This window comes from Uranotaenia lowii, chromosome 1, assembly GCF_029784155.1.
Source record: "Uranotaenia lowii strain MFRU-FL chromosome 1, ASM2978415v1, whole genome shotgun sequence".
Taxonomy (NCBI): Eukaryota; Metazoa; Arthropoda; class Insecta; order Diptera; family Culicidae; genus Uranotaenia; species Uranotaenia lowii.
Genome location: NC_073691.1, coordinates 81935272 through 81954447, shown reverse-complemented (window position 1 = coordinate 81954447; position 19176 = coordinate 81935272). Strand labels below are relative to the sequence as shown.

Here is a 19176-nt window from a genome sequence, read left to right as displayed (position 1 = left end):
TAGTTTTTCAGAACATTGAAACTCAGGCGTTCCTACAGTAAAATATCGGTTAATTGTAATTCTTGAGCTATTTGTAAAGTATGTTATTTCCGATTTTTCCTTTTGAAAGCTAAAAATTTGATAACGACTTCATTTAGGAAATTTGGGGAGTTTGTGTAAAATCATTACTTAAAATATTCTAGTAAAACGGTAGGAGTTAACAAAAACAGGTTGAAGTAAAAAGATCCATGCACTTGTCAAAAGTGTTTCCAGATCTTATCCTTTTACCCACACTCCCAAACAATTTTTTTTGCTAGGATGCAGAGGTGACCTCGGTCCTAAAGCGCAATTTTATATCTTTCATCCTTTTCTCTATTTTTCCTCGCTATCTATTGACTACTAGGACGTGGCCGGCGCCGTTATTGATGTTCAAAGAGAGAGCATCAGTTTTGTACATTGAGAATGAGCTTCTAATCCCAAGAACTATTCTTTTGACCCTTGTACAAAATTGGTGGCCTCGGTCAATCACGGAGTAGCAACCATTGGCGATGTTGAACTCGTTCTACTGAGCCACGCCTGAGATCATGGAATTCGAAATTATTAAATTCACATGAAGAAAAATAACGGAAATTTAAATATAGGATTTAAACTGAATTGTATGAATATCTATGTGTATCAATTTCTAGAACATAATATGTTATAAAAATAGTTTCGAGTTCAATGATTTATGGTGGATGTGAGTAGTCAACCAAGCTAAGGTAAGCTAAATATCATATGCTAACAAAAACGCTTAGCTGAATCTTCTCAGTCAAATGACATAAAAGTGGGATTACATTGAGAATTATTTTTTTTGTTTCGATTATAGTCGTTTTACCATCTGAATGGCATTCGCGACTTTATCAACGTTACAGTTGGCGGATTGTTATTGAAAAACTAATCCGGTACAACTGTGTTCGATGTTTACTCTTGGGCTCGAACTCGCGGACATCGGCTCAGGAGACAACAGACTTGCCAACTGAGCTATATCACAAGCCCATACATTGAGAATAGAGTAGGTATTTTCTTCGTTTTCTTCTTTTTTTTTTTATTTAAAAAAAACGCCTGTCTTACTTGAAAAGTTAAATTATAAGCGTAACAATTATGATTATATGTTCAAATCTTTAAATATTGCACTATGCAAGATTTGAGTAAGTGAGCATAAAATTATATTTGAATTTCTTGACCTGGTGTTTTTTTACGCACTTGTTAAAAATCTAAACCAAGTCAAAAGAGTAAAACATTCAGGAATGTATCTACGCCCGTAAAGCGAAAAGAAATTTAACAACTTGAACCAAAAATTTTCAGTTTTAAGAAAAATCTTTAACAAGATTTCAATCTTTAACAAGATTTCAAAGGCAATTTTCTAATAATCACACAAGGAAAACTTGGTTTTATCAAGAAAGCAATAATGTATCACTTTCAGACTCTAATTCGCAGCTCCAAACAACAGAATTGGAAGAATTCAGCGTCCAAAAATGTTAGGATTGTATTTTAACCTTCACACAACTTTTTTGACTGCACCGACCGACTGACTCTTATTTCTCACGGTTTATTTCCACCTTTAAAAATTTGATAAGTAATACCTAGTTTTTTAGAAATGGGACACTTCCTTTTGCTGATAGCTCATTTTCAAGTAATTGAAAATTCAAAATTTTGACAGCATTTTGCTGCCTGTGAAGAGAACTTTCCGACCTATTTTTTTAATTCAAAATTTACGCGTTTTAGAGATATTTACGATGCAAGAGAAAATGAAAAAAATATTTGTGCACAGTTTCCTTCAAAATCCATCATTATCAAATTGATAGCTGGCGTACACATCTTTCGAAGATATGATGGCTAGTGTCTTACAAATGCTGAAACCACCAACCCACAGAAAGTGTACTATGTATGCCGTAACCGGGATTCGATCTCATGCCTGCTGGCTTAGAAGACTTGAAGGCTATCCTCTACGCCACGGGCTGCGGCGAGTGAACCATCGGAGTGAAGCACATGATCGGCAACTACGGTTAAGGTCATCCATCAGAGAAGTCAAGTCTCATACCAAAATTTTTAATTTTTAATCAGCGAAAATCTAAATGTAGATCGCTGAAATGTCCAACATTTTTTTCTCCGATAAGCTGAAAGTGTCGCCTAGTTATGATGAGTCATTCAAACCTAACTTCAAACATCCAATTTTTGCTAGAGCTCGTTAGCTGTAGGTATATCCGGAACCGAGGCAATGAGACAGATGATTTCTGATGGACGACAAAACTTATGAAAAACCCTATATCAACTAATTCTAGTGTTCAAATCCTATATCATGTCTGCTCGTGGCAAGGTCTTTAGCTTATTAAAGTATGAATTTGTTGGTTGTTTGGTAAAAAAATAAAATGATTTGCCAATATTCTACTCCTGTGGAAAAAAACGAAGATTTTCAAAACGAAAACTATGGTTTCCGCTGTTTTTTTAATCCTAAAAGGAGTGGTCTTGTATGTTCTTTTCGTAACCTACTTTAAGTTCTCATGATGGTTTTACTCCATTATTGTCAGATTGTGCCAGCAGACATTCCATTGAAAACGCTTTTTAGTGGCTCAAACTTTGTTAATTCCAAAGGGGCTTGAGATATAGCTCAGTTGGCAAGTCTGTTGTCTCCTGAGCCGATGTCCGCGAGTTCGAGCCCAAGAGTAAACATCGAACACAGTTGTACCGGATAAGTTTTTCAATAATGATTCGCCAACTGCAACGTTGATAAAGTCACGAATGCCATAAAGATGGTAAAACGACTATAATCGAAACAAAAAAAAAAGTTAATTCTGAAACAGCTGTATCCACTAAATTGCCCTCATTTTCTTTTGAAAGAGAACTATTGAACCGAAGAGTAGCAAAAATTGAAAGAAGAGGATTCAGCCATTTAAAATAGAGATATACCTTTTAAGTTGGAAAAACTGATCAATATCATGTAATGAAAAAAGTGTGCGCCGGTCGATAGGAGATAACAAAAATAAAGTATGGGAGAGTGGGGAATCATGGGCCACTTTTTTTCGTTGTTCCATAACTTCTTTATTATAAAAGATAAAATGAAAATAAAAAATGGTATGGTTTTCTACATTTTCAAGGTATCATAAGGTATTTTTTTTTTAAATTTTTAATAAGTTATTTTCCCCAAATTCTGACTGTTTGAAAAAAAGCAATATTTTTTGTATTTTGAAAAATGGTGGGGAATCGTGGGCCACCAAATCCAAATTGACCAGATAACATGCAAAGTTTATTAATTGACCCAAAACTGTAATTTCCTAATTCACTTCGTTATTTTAAAGCAATTTTAAATTATGACAATAAAAAAGAGAACTGTGTATGATCGAATAGATTCCAAAACAAAATATTTTTCATAACTCTTCATTTGGCATAAGAAATCTTTACAGATAGGAAAAACGTATTTTAAGTTCTGAATGTGTATAAAAACATAAAAATATAGGTGGTTCAAGATGTGTGGCCCACGATTCCCCACAAGCTATGATTTGCAAATTGGTTACGTTTGTATGACTTATTGATGTTTCATCAAAAATTCCTTTTCCACGTGAAAGATCATGAAAAAAACTAAGATCATAAGCGTATGAGCATAATTTAGTTATGCACTTTAGGTTCCCCATCCATGAAATCGGCGGGTGTTTTTTTTAATTATGTAAGTAAATTTTTCTGACTTTTTTTAGTTTGATAAATAAAAGAAGCATATGATGCGTATTTAAGTCAACAGCATATAGAAATATATGCTCACGCAAAGTAACGACGATGACAGTTGGTTTGAGATTTTTATCTCAACACACAACTGAGATATTAAAAGTGCCCCACGATTCCCCATGGCCCCCGATACCCCACTCTCCCCTACAAAAAACGATAAATAATTTTATTCAAATTTCTTCATGAATTAAAAAATTATCATAAGATTACTTTCAATTTGTTCATAGAAAGTATTTCAATTTAACGAATGGTTTCTGAGATACACGCATTCGTAACTGTCCCATTTCTAAATGAACTAAGTCTTAGGTACTTCAACGAGCTTATTAAATGCTATGCAGACCTCAAATATGATATTTAGCCGTGTTCTTAAAAATTATTTAAAAAAAACTTAAATGCTTACCCAACTTAAAAACAAAACCTGCCCTAATAAAATATTTTTATCAAATTTTATTGGGCTTAGTTTGGTAGTGAATAGCTTGAATAGTTTTCCAGACTGGTGGCTCTAGAGAGTTTTTAGATTACAATAGTTTTTAAACAGAAGCGATTTTCACCACCCACAAAAACGGTAAGAAATCACCCAACCAAGTTTTTTTTTCATGAATCGTGGTCACTTTTGTACTGTAATTTTATCTTAATCGCCCGCTCTCTGGAGCCACCAGTGAAAAAATGCTGTCAATTTTATCCTAGTTGACAATTCTGAAGTAATCCAAGGAATATTTAAATAAGGTAGTGTCGAGAGTCATATTGGATTTTTTTTGTGGCGTCACAAAAACGAATATATCGAAAATTTATATGCGAATGGCAGAAATTCCAAAGAAAAACATGTTTTAGAACGAAAATGAATTCCGATTTCATTTTGATTGTGTTGTAAGACCTCTATTTCACTATGTTATGAAATTTTCTGATTGAAGATTGAAGATTGTATTATGTTTTTTTCTCATTTTAATAATGAACACAATGTCATCTTGAAGCTAAAACGTTCAAAAACGGAGATAAAATCTACTTTAAAAAGGTCTAGCTGGTAGTTATTGAGTGTTCAACTGATCGTCATGATTTTTATCCAATCGGTTTACCATATTCAATTCTTATTTATGTAGAACAATTAACATCAATTGATTATTGTTAACTCGATTTCCTAAAATGCGAATAAATAATTGTGGTTTTATATCAAAGTTTGTTTTTTGATAACTTTTTTGTAATAAGGATCTTAAACTGCACTGACTTGATCATTTTCATGGAAGACTTTGAACTAATTTTTAAGTTTTGCAATTTTGAGTAGGGAAAATCCACCATTTTTTCGAACTTCGATGGTCTATTTCATACAAAAATTACTCGAAAATCCAACTTTTTTCGTACCAATCTTGAAGAGCAAGAATCCTTCTAGAATAACAGGTATTAAAAGTGGAACATTTCCAGCAAATTCTACAAATTATCAATGAAAAAGGCAAATTTCCTAATAAATTAACAGATTTTTCGTGATTGTGACGTCGCAGTGTGTACTAATACTAAAGCAGGGCTGCCTCGACACTACCTTCTTTAAATATTCCTTGGAAGTAATCTGGATAAAATTAGGGACCTCAAAGATTGGTTTTGGATCTTGTTTTCTTATGCGGTTGTTCGGACCAACTGTAGCGTCTCCCTGTGGCATGGATCTGTCGATAGAAGCTACGTCCGAATCAATTCATCCAAAAGCAAGGTTGCCAAAGGTATAGATAAATCTATAATTTCACAGGATTCTGGGAATATTTTCGTCACTGAATCTGCATTACAGATCCCAAATTATTTTTAAATTTTCACTGAATCCACACATTTTCGGAAATTTATACACATTTTTTTTTTAATTTAAATTCTGGTATCACTAATGCCTGAGAATATCTGACTCTATTTCCTGTAAAAATCACGCTGGAATGTCTAGAAACTGTTTTGAGCTCTTTTTTTGTAGCGTTATAATTTGTGCTTGCTTAATTTTGAGCGTGTAGTGATTGGGTTAATTCGAGCCAAAATGGAGTGTTTATAATTAGGAGTGTGGAATGTCAAACACGCACAAACGGGAAAATAAACAAATCAAAACAACATCGTGGCTAGAAAAGCGCAAAAAAATCGTTTTGGCTCCGGTTACGTGCCAACCAGTCATCCAAAAGCTGTTGCCCGTAAAGGACCGGATCACTCCGCTTCAGCTGATTGCAGGTAAGCGAAAAAATAAAATGTGCTAGCACGAATCGAACGTTGATTCCTCCCAACTCCCAGGCAACGGTAGATTTGGAGGCAACAACATCCTGCCACGACGGATCATGGCCAAAGCGGAAGGTAGGACTGCCCCACTGGGTGAGTGAAGAATTAGCAGCAAGAAATTCTTGAGAAACAACGAACCAACGATTGTTTTTCGATAGGGCCGTTTTTTGGGATCTGGAATCGTTTTCTTGTGAGCCGATCAGCAGTCGCATGGCCAAACCGGAACAGATCCAGCCGAAAGCAGACGTCGGAGGTGCTCCGGTTCTTTGTCATGTACCCGTAGAGCAGTGCAGCCAGACAGGGTTGCCAGAATACCTGTGTTCCTGTGATACATAAGGATGTTGTCTTTGATGTTATGGTAGGAAACGGGCCCGTGAGTAGAAATTATGTTAAGCTAGCTTAAGTTTTTAGAATGTTGTAAAAGTAAAAGTTAATTGCTATCAGATTTGGGTTTTGCGTGTTTGTGTTTTGGGTTATAGTTAGCCGTGCAGCACACACTGAAGCTCAGTGGTGCTCAATTTGTTTCATTATCTAGAAAAACGTTTAAAATAATCGATCAATTTTGCATATTTCATGAGACATATGTATACCACCTTAGAAGATTTAGGCTTTACAGACTGAATAAATGACGTGGACAATTTAAGACAAGCAAATAATACTCCATACCAAGATGGGAATCGAACCCATTCCATCAGTGAACCAGCGATTACCATCTTACCCCACTAATTACTCGACCACCGTTCGTTTATTCCATAACTTGGTCAAGTTCCAAGTCTGGTTTTCTCTTATTTATATTCAATCTAAATTTTGTTTATAATATGTAGAAGAAAAAGATCTTTGGGTGGTATTGTTATCAAAAAAATGTTCTGATTTTCTTCTTAATTGGGTACCACTGTATACTACCTACGCCAATGCGTTCCGAATGCTTCCTCGATACAAGTTGGGTGCGACATTCTCAAACAAAACTCTTTCCGCACTTCATTTCGCCATTTTTTCCATCTTTTCTTCCACCCCACAAAGTACGTTTTCCTGTTGGGCTTTTGTTCAACCTGGCCAGTCATGTGTATTTTGACTAGCAGGCAGGCAGTCATATTTTTTTCATTCCTTCCACATCCCATCATCATCGTTCTGCCATATGGCATTGTAGGCTATCTGTAGCCTACTTGGTCGTGGGACGAAAATCCCATGCATAACTGAACGGAAACGGTTCGCTCCAATCTGTAGCCTAACACCTTCAAATTTTCATCTCCGAAACAGGGAAGGAAGCTTTCACTTTCCCCCCTCCCCCAACTAGTGTTGCTGTTGCTATTTGGCTCTCAATTTCTCAGCTCAGCCAGCCAGCAAATCATCATTCACGTCCTCTTTAGAGCATCATGTGCTACGTTCTTTCTTTTTCGGGGGGCCTATCTTTCACGCCGAGGAGGAATCCTTTCTCGTTTCTGTTGGGATCGGATCAAAAATTTATTGATTCACAACGTTTGCTTAGTACCTCTGAAATGGAAGCCGTTTTCTGCTGAACTTTTTTTAGTCTTGTTTTAGGCAAAAAGGGTACGGACATACTATGTTTTCATTACTACCCTGTTTTTTAGAAGTAAGATTAAGCTACAAGCGATGATATTAACTTTAACCTGCTATTCACTAGATCTCAATTTCATTTCAATTTAAAAATCTATACTTCAAAAAGCTAATGGGACTCTTTGTAAGGTTTTTCGGGAAAAACCCTTTCACACACAAGCCCAACTTTATGCTTGCGAGAAAATATTGTTCTGTTTATTTTAGCCAACTCATGACAGCAAAGTTAATTTGGTTCGATCAAAATTTTGATGTTTTGATTGGACCGTTTACTTTCCCAACAAACTTCGTTAGCTTCAAGCGAAGGAGTAGATGGGAGATTTTTGTAATTATGGAAACGTTTCAGTGAACTTACTATAGTAAGTTATTCGTTGATTGATATTTAAGCTTGATCATGACGTTTTTTGTCCCATTTCAGCGTTGCATCACATTATTTGGAAATAGTTTTCTCTGGTTTGCAAGCCTTCGAAAAAGTCGAAGAATTTCCAGAGGCAAACCAAATTTTCCTTATTTGAAACTAAATTTAAAGGCTTTCAAACGAAGAAAAAAGTTTTCAGATATTTAAACCTGTTTAAACTTGAATCTTAGTTATGGATAATTATGTGGAAAAATTGTATGTTGATAAGAATAAAATCTCGGTGATCAAATTGTACCCAGTTATAATTTTCGATTAAAATATTCCCATAAAAAGGCGGCTTCGAGTGATAGAGGAATAAATTCAAGCTCACAAGTATTTTTAGAATTCAAAATAATACATCATTTTCTTCAAATTGCAATTGCGCTCGATGATACTCAAAATCCATTAGGTAGAACAAAATTCTAGGAAATTCCAGTAACGAAAGGCACACTTCATTTGGATGCAGTTTAATTCAACCCGAACTCACCACACAGACCCAAACAAAAACTAATCTGCCAACCCCGGGACATTTTTGGCAGCAGACACATCGCCAGCGTCATCATCATCGATGCTGCTGTGCTGTCCCTCGGTGCGTGAAATGGAAGCTGCGACTGTCCGCTTCCGGCATTCCAGGGATTTGGTGGCCGATATGCTCCTGGTGGAATTTGTCTATCTCCTGTCGTTGCGTCGTTGCATACAGGACATAAGGTTCAATGCCAAACATTAGTTTGCCGTCGGAAGTTTTGGAGCGAAGAGGGGGCTTCTATCTGATCTGATTTGTGCGGAAGCCCCAAAGGACCGATGTTAGTCTAGCTTAGCTTTCACCGCTGCACTACAAGTACAACACACATCGAATGCGAATGTCATTAAGGTGCACTCTCTGATGACACTGCCTGATATTGTGCTTTAGACACTACCTACTTCTGGAATCCTATTATTAGATACCTACTGATTGTATTAAGGTTTGCGAATATGACTTTCATCATATCATAACGATGGTCAGTCAATTATTTTCTACGACCACATCGCGGACTACAGGTTTTCCAGCCATTTGACTCAGTAGAGGCCAAATATAGGAAATCTGGTAAATTCTCACTCTTTGTGTAAATGTGAGAAATGCCTATTTTAATCTTGGAGGAAGTAGGCGATGCCTAATTGAAATCGCACGCGTTTTTTTTTTTCGCTCTTCTAATAACTCCAATAATGTAGTCGAAAGAACCTTGCTTGATTGCTGTATTGTTCGTGTCGGTACTTGGATTTCGTTTTTCATTCAATGGACCTGAAAGTGATTTTTTTATAGTTATTGATGTATAAATTTAGTGTTGTTGAATCCCACGATTTCAATGCTAAGCTAAACTGCTTAGAAACGTGAAAACAACAGTGATAAGGAGTGTATCGAACATTAACTATATACATATTTGGGCCTCCTACTTACTAACGCGTGAACGCGCACAACTGTGCTCACCTGTATGTAGCATCTTGATCTGTCAAGAGTGAACCAGCACTTTGTTTACGTTTGAAACATTCGTTTCTCCCAAAATGTCGCGAATTAAAAAAGAAGTTAAAATTCGTGTGTTGGACACTTGGATGCGAGAGAAGGGCATCTCGATGAATGAAGTGGCAGAACGTTTCGGCATTCATCCGGCGAGCGAAAAATCCATCATCCACAAGTTCGGGGAACACTTTACGTTCGATGATTTTCCAGGAAGAGGCAGAACACCAGGACCATCTGACCCAAACCTGTACCGCAAGGTCATCAACCTCATCAACCGAAATCGATCGATGTCCATACGGGATTTGGCGAAAAAAGTTGGGACATCGATCGGAATGGTACAGCGGATCAAGAAGCTGAACAACCGGAAGACATACAAGAAGCAGAAAGAGTCCAAACAAACGGCTGAACAAAAATCACGAGCCAAAACCAGAGCCCGGAAGCTGTATCATCGGATTTTGCAGAAGCCAGATGCGCGCATTCTCATGGACGATGAAACTTATGTAAAAGAGGACTTCATTACTCTTCCGGGACCACAATTCTACACTGCAGCTATTGGGGAGGATGTTAGTGACCACGAGAAGTCGATTGAGGTGGAAAAATTTGGCCAGAAAGTGCTTGTGTGGCAGGAAATCTGCTCCTGCGGATTAAAGTCGGCGAGTTTCTTTACAAAAGGAACAATAAACGCCGATATCTACCAAAAGGAGTGTTTGCAGAAAAGGTTGCTGCCACTATATAAGAAACATACGACTCCACCATTGTTTTGGCCGGATTTGGCGTCAGCCCACTACGCTAAATTCACTCTTAGATGGTTTGAGGATAACGTTGTAGGTTTCGTTGAGAAAGATATTACAACAATGGGCATATAGTCTAAGTTACTGGCCCTTAATCCAGAACTGCTGGCAGATCCTCAACATGCTCGTTTTTTTATAACCATTTTCGAGTTTTTTCAACCGTTTTTTGGTTTTCTTTCGAAAACTTCGATAATTGTTGTTTTTCAACCAGAATGAACTATTTAATTTTAACCATTTTCAAAGTTCTTGTTGAAAACCAAAAAAAAATGCTTGAAAATTCCGTAGTAACAGAAATGAATTGGTTTGTTTTTAGTGAGCGTTCCGCCGTTGTTTTTTCGATACGATAGTTCGATATTTTTTCGGTGCAAATCAATCTGTAAATACAATCGCCACGAGTAAGTAATTTGAATTTTTACATTGTTGTGCTCCATTCATTCGTGATATTTACAATCCGTTTTTTCCAGTATCGATGATGGCAATCCCATGGACAATTCCGGCGAATGGAGGAAACAGACAGACTTTCTGGTGGAAGCTGCCTCCTGAGAACCTATATGCAGCAGTTGAATATATTGACCGCATCAAGAAACTACTGCGGGTTGAGCCAATCCGCGATTTCGAAGCTAATTTTTGACAGATCGTGATTGTGCAAGAAAATGTAAACAAATGGGTGGAAATACTAGCCTGTAATAAATCATGATTTTCTCTGATTTGGTAAGGATTTTCAAAAAAAAATGTGAATACATGCTTAAAGTAAAAGTTTCAGAGATTATTGTGAGCTATAGGAGAAAATCTGTATGTGCCGTGTACATCGTAAATCGACGACAAAAAATGTGGTTTTTTTACTATTCCAAAAACCTCTCGGAGTATTTCACATATTTCTGAATGAAAAATTAAGCCAAGTGCATATTTTCAATTGCAATTTGTTAAAAGAGAAGTCAATTAACATTTCTTCAAAATTTGAAAAAGCCCCAACAATTGATAAGCTAGAAATTTCTATTCAAAATCCATAGATTTTTGCTATTTTCTACTAAGTTTTCTTCTGCAGCTGCATACAATCAGGCGTAATAATTTGAAAGCTGGAGGGTGGATTTTGATATTTGATAGTGGTTTAAGTGAATAAAAACAAGATTCTCGAATTACTACACAATTTTAGATTACTTTTATGCTGTTCAATTGACATCGTTCAATGGATATTATCATGTTTTGTCTTTTAATCGGACCTTATGGTCTGATTTTTTTTGGCGAAACTTATTGAAAATTAAATTAATGCAACCACAAGCCGTAAAGAATTTCAATTAAGAATTTAACATGTTATACTGTCTTAAGCTGAAACTTCATACATTTTTATATCTAACTTATTTATGAAATGTTATATCTAAACTTAATCCAACAGTTAGTTGATAGTAACAACGAACAAATTGTTCATGCATACATATCAGCCAAAATGACATGAAGTTCAATATAAAGATATAATATAAAAATATAGATGACAAATTTGAAAAAAAAGAAAATCTTGAAAATAGGCACAAACAATTATTTTACATGTCGGTTTTTTCTCTCCGACTGACTAGTTTAAAATGGATCAATCACATGAAATTGACTCTTCAACCGAGCAAATTTATTATGATTTAAGTGGAAAAAAAAACTTAAATCTTCAAAGGAGTGTTTTTTTCATAATCATTTGGATTTATGAAAATTTGAATCAAAAGATCATAAAGTCTTCTATAGTTTATCGTTTACCCAGAATGTTGCTCACGCATCATCGTACTACTCCAGATGGCAGCAGCGCAGCTTCGAAACAGCGAATAGGATAAGATTTCTTAAGCAATATCCGCAATCAACTATGTTCCAGTTGTTGATTTCATCTACCTTCCGGACTGCGGATCAGGTAAAAATTTCGAACAGTGATTTTTACACGGATATTTATAAGCTTCCTTTGCTTATTCCAGGAAAATATTCAAAACTTTCAGAAGAAGTTAACGGACGTACCGTGGCTAGTAGGCATTCGCCTGCGCAATCCTACATAAGCTATTTATTTTATCCGGAAGATTGTTTATCAGACCAAATAAATTCAGCACATACGGGTAAGATTTCTGCAAAAATTCAGGAAGGAATCTAAGTAACATAGTGCATGTAATATAAACAGTTAATTTCTCATTTATTCTAGATTCAAACATGCATGTTGTTGTTGGAATCGTGGGGGAAATAGTTCTGTGAGCGGTTCTCCAACATTATGTCAAGGAACCGTCTTTGATTATCGAGTTCAGACTAAACATTGTGGAAAATTTTTACAGGGTGACAGAAAAGTCCGGTAACACAGGAAAACCTCAATATTTCAAAGAATAAGAAGAAAATCTGAATCTGCTTTTCATAGCTTTATTCAGTAACTCCTAAAGATACTTCACAGAGGATATCTCGGAATTACACCATCTTTATCTGATCGAACCAACTTCAAACGTCTCGGAAAGTCGTCGCAAGTGGCGCGCACCTACTCCATTGGCATCTCGTCCCAGATTTTCGTGATACCTCGCTTGAATTGCTCCAAATTTATTATTTTATAGTCGTTCAGCTTCGACATCATGTATCCTCACACGAAATAATCCAGTAATAATAATTTCATTTAAACACGCAACTTGGCCGGTGTAAAATATATATAAGTTGATGTATTCAACAGAAAAATAAAAAATCATGAAACGAAGGGTTAATCCACAAAACTTCCATTATGGTTATTTTTCAAACATTAATGGTACAATGTGGCCCAGCGTGAATCCTGCATAAGCAGTTCAAGTAGAAAGAAGAAGAAGAAGAAGAAGAGAATGATATTAACCCACCAAACTGCCCCCAGCTTAGCCCCATAGAACGATATTGGGCTATCGTCAAGAGAGTTTTCAAGAAGGGTGATAAGGCCAACAGGACCATGGCGGTTTTCAAGAAAAATTGTAATGCTGCGGCCAAGGAGTGTGATCAATCAGCTGTACAAAACCTTATGAAACGCGTCAAGTCGAAAGTCCGAGAATATTACCAATAATTACTTTTTTACTTGTATTTCTTTATAAACTGTAAGAATAAGCTTTTCAAAACACTTCCGAACTGTTTCTTTGTTTGAGTGATCAATAAAATCAATACAATGAAAAAAAATGTGTTTAAAACTTATTTTCTATACACTCCTTAAACGTCAATTTGACTTTTCTGGACTTTTTGGACAGGGCATATGTTAGGAAATTTGCACTCGGATTGCTGAATCATTCTGTTACAGAAAGTGGTCAATTTTATGGTTCTGGGATTTGGGATAGAAAGATTATGTTGTTTCAAAGGGCGAACACGAAATTATTGCGACACCGAAACTTTTTCTTATGATGTTTAGAATCAAACCAAAATTTCAGGGTAGTTTTATACATACATTTACTTCAAAAATCAAAAGAAAAATTAGTCGATGGAGCCTTGAGTGCAAAATTGAACGCATTTTCGCTCGATGTCCTCCATCAAAGTCTTTACAGTGTCATCCGGTACCAGTTTTTCAGCGTTTTTTTTTTCATTTTCTTAACATGTTCTTCTCGTCTTTGAATGACTTCTTGCTCTTCCGAAGTTCCCGCTATATAATTGCCCTGTACTGCTCCTTCAAGCACAGTTCCGGACGGTTTGACAAATTCATGTTCTTTGGAACAAAATGGACAGAATTGGCCTCATACTACTCCAGGACAATTTTAGAATAGTGGCATGATGCCAAATCTGGCCAAAATAGCGGAGCTTCGTCGTGCTGCTGCAAGAACGGATAAAGGCGCTTCTCGAGGCACTCAGAATTGTTCATGTTTCATTCATTATATCATTCATCAATGCTATTTGAAAAGTAGGATTCCCTCAATTTCACCCTTTCCTATCCTATTTTAAACAGCTTTATGGGTCGTATGAGTTTTCTGCACCCAAAAAGTTATTTTACTGTTTCAGATTTTCCCTACCGTGATTACATTGACTTGTTGCGGTGTGCATTATGAAACTGAGTCGATTTAGGGTCATTTTTAAATATCCAAACCCTGAAGTCTCAAAAGCTTCGAATTGGTCCAAAACTCATCCAGTGTTTTTTGCAGAATTTTTAAGTAACGTTTACATGAGTAAATTTTAACTTTTAGGTTTGTATGGGAAAATTGAATATTTTGTACTGAAAAATCAACATCATTTTTGTATCTCCTGTTGAGCTGAGCCTGCTTAAGGTTTTTATGCCAATTCATAAAATCTCCAAAGGAAATTTTCCGTTGATCACTTTATCGAAGACTGTAACTTTGTATCTTATTAGGCAAAAAAGTTATTAGCTGTTTAACAGGGGTGTGTCTTTTGGCATTGATAAACAATAAATTCAATTGGCATCACTGCTTGTGCCTTGCAAAGCATTGCATGAATAGTTGTCATGCAATACCTCGTTAGGCACCTAGCAGTGATGTCAATTGAATTTATTTTTGGGTTGGAAAACAATGGCAGTAACCTGAAAAATATGCCCAATATTCGCTTTTCCTAATCAGGAGAGCATATCAAAACTGTTTGTTCGCGGAGGGTAATAATGAGGCACTTTTGTTTAGCAGTCCAATCTGTATTTGTGACGTTGCTTTTAAGCTAAAATTTAATGTGAGTTTTAGGATATAAATCGAATATTCAATGATAGATTTACTTACAATTATAGTGACCTTATCAATTTTTTAAACCTCTCGCAGAACTAGTCAATTAGGTAGTCTTAGGTAGCTTAGACCGCTGTAAGTTTCGAGGTAATTAGATAAAGGTTTGTTTTGAAGGATATCGGAGGTCACTTACGTATGATGAAATCAGATCAAGCTAGGATTGATTCCTGGGCAAAAGTCGTGTGACTTACAAGTTCAGAGCATAAACCGTAAACTACACAAGTTAGTAAATTGATAGGATATAATAAAAGGAGTAAATCTACGTTGCTTATTGCTAGCTACCACTTATCGAACTTGATGTAACCGTTTAAACTGTAACTAGTTATTTACTTTGATTTTTATTACTACGGAGTCTAAACCACACTACGGTGTTTCAACTTCTATTAAAGTGACAATTCACTTCCGCTTTTCTTTTACCCCTACTGGATTGTCATTTCATGTCGTTAACTCTGACATTCGCTGACAGCAGAGTCTCGTCAGATTCCTTACACTGAGGCGTAACCGTCCCGTCACCGACCGCAACATTCCCCACCTCGTAAAGCTGGTCTGGAAGGGTTTCCGGTCGGCTAGGTTTACCATGGGGTAGCACATCTATGATAGCAAGCTTAATAACTGGTCGTCGAAGTATATCGTCTGAAGTTTTGACGAACGTTGCCTGATTCGTCCATCCTTGGCCACCAGCGTACGCACGACTCTTCCTTGAATCCAGTTACTTCGAACATTCTCGTCAGCTATGAACACAATATCTCCTTCTTGAATGGCCTTGACGTCTTTAAACCACTTAGTCCTCCTGGTTATGGTGGGCAGGTATTCACGAATCCATCTTCGCCACATTTGATCTAATAGATGCTGGCAAAGATTCCATCCGCTTCGCAGAGCCGACTTCTCGTCTGTTGGGTTCTTCGGTGGTTGCTTTGATCCATCTGAGGCTAGGTGAATAAAATGATTAGGAGTTAACGCTTCCGAGTCAGCCGTTTCGAGCGGCATATAGGTTAACGGTCTGGAATTAACCATTCTTTCTGCATCACACAACACGGTTTGGAGTACTTCCTCCGATGGACTTCGACACTGGTAAAGGGTAGATAAGGCCGCTTTAACTGAGCGCACCATCCTCTCCCAAGCGCCGCCCATGTGGGGGGCGGACGGTGGTATGAAGATGCTCTTGGTATTCCGGTCAGTGAAGGTTTCGGCTAAGCCCTCGTTTACCGATTGGATTTCTTTCAGCAACTCTCGACTTGCTCCCACGAAGTTCGTGCCGTTGTCGGTGTAGACTTCGATCGGTGGTCCTCGTCTGCTGATAAAACGTCTCATCGCCAACTTGAGAGATTCTGGAGAAAGAGACGCCACAACCTCCAGATGAATGGCCCGTATGGTCAGGCAGGTAAACAGTGCCACCCACCGTTTCACCTTGGATCTCCCGATTTTGATGTAGAGGGGCCCGAAATATATAGGTGAAGGGTCTCAGTAAACCAGTAAAATTGTTATGTAACTTTTCCTTGGCAGTATGATAGGAAAACGCGCATCGTAACTTGCAAAGGGGGACGCTTCGATTCGACTGCGCATTCGAATAACGCCACATTCGTCGATAAACGGCGACAATTTATACAGTTGGCTTGTACTGGTAATTTCTCCACTCTGCCTACTTCCTGCAATCTGCTTCCTATTAGTGCAGCTTCGAGTTCCGCTCGCGGAATGGAAAGCGGTTTCAAAGGCGTCACTTTTGCTTTCGCAGTTACTAAGGCTACTCTTGGTTTATGGTGGTCCACCATGCGAAAATAAATTGCACATGCAAACGCTGTCTCGCTAGCGTCCACGAAAACGTGCACCTGGAGTGTTTGAAGACTTGTCGGTTGGTAATTTGGAAAGTAGCACCTAGCGAACCGCAAACTTGGTATCTCCTTGAGCAATTCAATCCAACGCTTCCATTTGGATTCCAGTTCATTGGGAATTGGCTCGTCCAACGCAATTTTAGCCCTCCAAATATCCTGCAGTAATGTTTTCCCATGGATAACGTAATTTGAGATTAAACCAAGAGGATCAAAAAAACTCATCACCACTCGTAGAATAGACCGTTTCGTTGGATTGATGGAACCGGAAATAACCTTTTGTAGATCTGTTGGAACATTGACGGAAAATCCAAAAGAGTCTTCGGATAGGTACCAGGTCATGCCCAAAACTCGCTCGTATTGTTCGGCCGGAACGATGGCGAATTCTTTCTGCTGCACATCACTTGCCTGACCCATCTGTTCCAGAACCTCTTTAGAATTTGATAGAAAATTACGTAGTTCGAATCCGGCTTTCGAATGAACTGTACGAACGTCCAATGCGATCTTCACCATGTCCTCCACTGAATCGCGGCTGTCGGCATAATCGTCTACATAAGTCGATCGTTTGATTGGTTCTTCTGCTTCCGGATACTCAAGTTTCCATTCTTCGGCATTGACGTTTTTTACGTATTGCGCCATGCAGGGTGAGCATGTGGCGCCAAAGCTGGCCACATCTAACACGAAAACGTCAGGTTCGTTTTGAAGATCTTTCCTCCATAAAAACAGTTGAGATTGATTCTGCTCTTATTTTGATTTGGTGGTACATTTCTCGAATGTCACCCGTGATGCATATTTGCCTTTGTCGGAATCGATAAAGAACTGAATGGAGGGGAGCAAGCATGTCTGGTCCTTTCAAGAGCAAATCGTTGAAGGCGACACCATTTACTCTAGCTGCAGCGTCCCAAATTATTCGGACTTTTCCGGGTTTCCGGGAGTTCAAAACGACCCCAAGTGGGAGAAACCACATCCGTTTCGGATCCATGCTACTTAACTCATCCGCCGACGCTTTATGAGCATACTGAGAGCGCGCTGATCGTCTGTCGACTGAAGAACAGGTCCTGAAGAAATACCGAGACTTTCCAATGCGAAAAACTCTTTGACCAATTCGTGAAGAGCATTATCCTTAGAGCATTCTCTAATATGTAACGATGTCGATGCAAAACTATTTTCCATAGTGCCTGTTTTCCCGAAAACGCTCCAACCCAAACACGATTTAGCCGCTAACGGTTCGTCTTGCTTTCCTTCTCTAGTTTTGGTCGGTAGTGTTAATTGTATGTTGTCTAGGCCAATAAGGAGTTTAGGAATCGCATTTTGATAACTGTCGATCGGGAGCTTGGCTAAATGATTGTACTGATCAGCTAGTGCCTCATAATCCAGAGATTGAGCATGCAGACCCAACGTTCCAACGGTTCTTACATTTCTGAGTTTGAACTTTCTATCACTTCGTGTTCCCGATATCGTTAAATCAAGTTTGCTTGAATCAGTTTCCTCTCGTGTGACATTGCCTGTCCAAAGTAGGTATAGTGGTGCATCTGACCCCTTGAGTCCCAATTTCTGTATGACTTCCTTCTCGATGAGAGTGGTAGAAGATCCTTCGTCGAAAAATGCGAAAATCTGTAGTTTCAGTCCATTTCCGTACAACACAACAGGGACTATACGGAAAAGTACACTAGCTTGCAGCTGGCGGTGGAATCCTAGCAACGCGGGTGTTTCGTCCGCATTTGTCCTCTTCTCCCCTTTCGGTTGGCCTGGATGAAGCAAATGATGGTGCTCTCCGTCGCAGCCCTTGCTGTTACACGTTTTTCTTGATTTGGCCTTGCATGGCCATCGGCCGTGCGGAACTAAACATTTTCGACAAAGTTGATGCAAATCGACTTGTTTCCAGCGTTCGCTAAGTGAAAGATTTTTGAATTTGAAGCAATCACGAATTCTGTGGCCAGTACTTTTACAGACGAAGCATGATATGATGGGATTCTGTGGCAGTTTGGAATTTTCATCTACAATCTTCAACGGAACCTGAACATGAGCATTAAAGTGAGCAGTATCCTTATCTTTTCGGCTCATCTTTCCCTGGTTGACAAAGCCGACATCACTTGAAACCGTCACTTCACTAGTGTCGGAAATTATGTCCAGCCTAAACTCTCCAAACGTACTCAAATTTACGTCTCTCAAACGTCTCTTATGATGAGCCCAATCCATCTGTAAGTAGGTTTGTAATTTGCCAACAAGTTCCTGCAATAAGGAAGGGTGGTTCAGATGGCCATACAGTTTAGCGGCTTTTATTTGTCCTACGAGGCTCTGCACTGCAATGCCGAAATTTATCAGTATGTCTAACCTTTCCGGTTTTGGCGGTGGGACATTCCGAACTTTCTGTAACAACGATTGAATGAACCGCTCTGGATTTCCAAATAAGATTTCAAGCGTTTCCATAATCTGTGGCACCGAGGAGGGAGACATCAAA

The 19176-nt window shown here is 38.1% G+C and overlaps 1 pseudogene; it reads left to right on the top strand.

Annotated features, from left to right (window-relative positions):
• LOC129749479 (THO complex subunit 2-like) overlaps window positions 1–19176 on the top strand; it is a 244233-nt pseudogene that overhangs the window by 109176 nt on the left and 115881 nt on the right.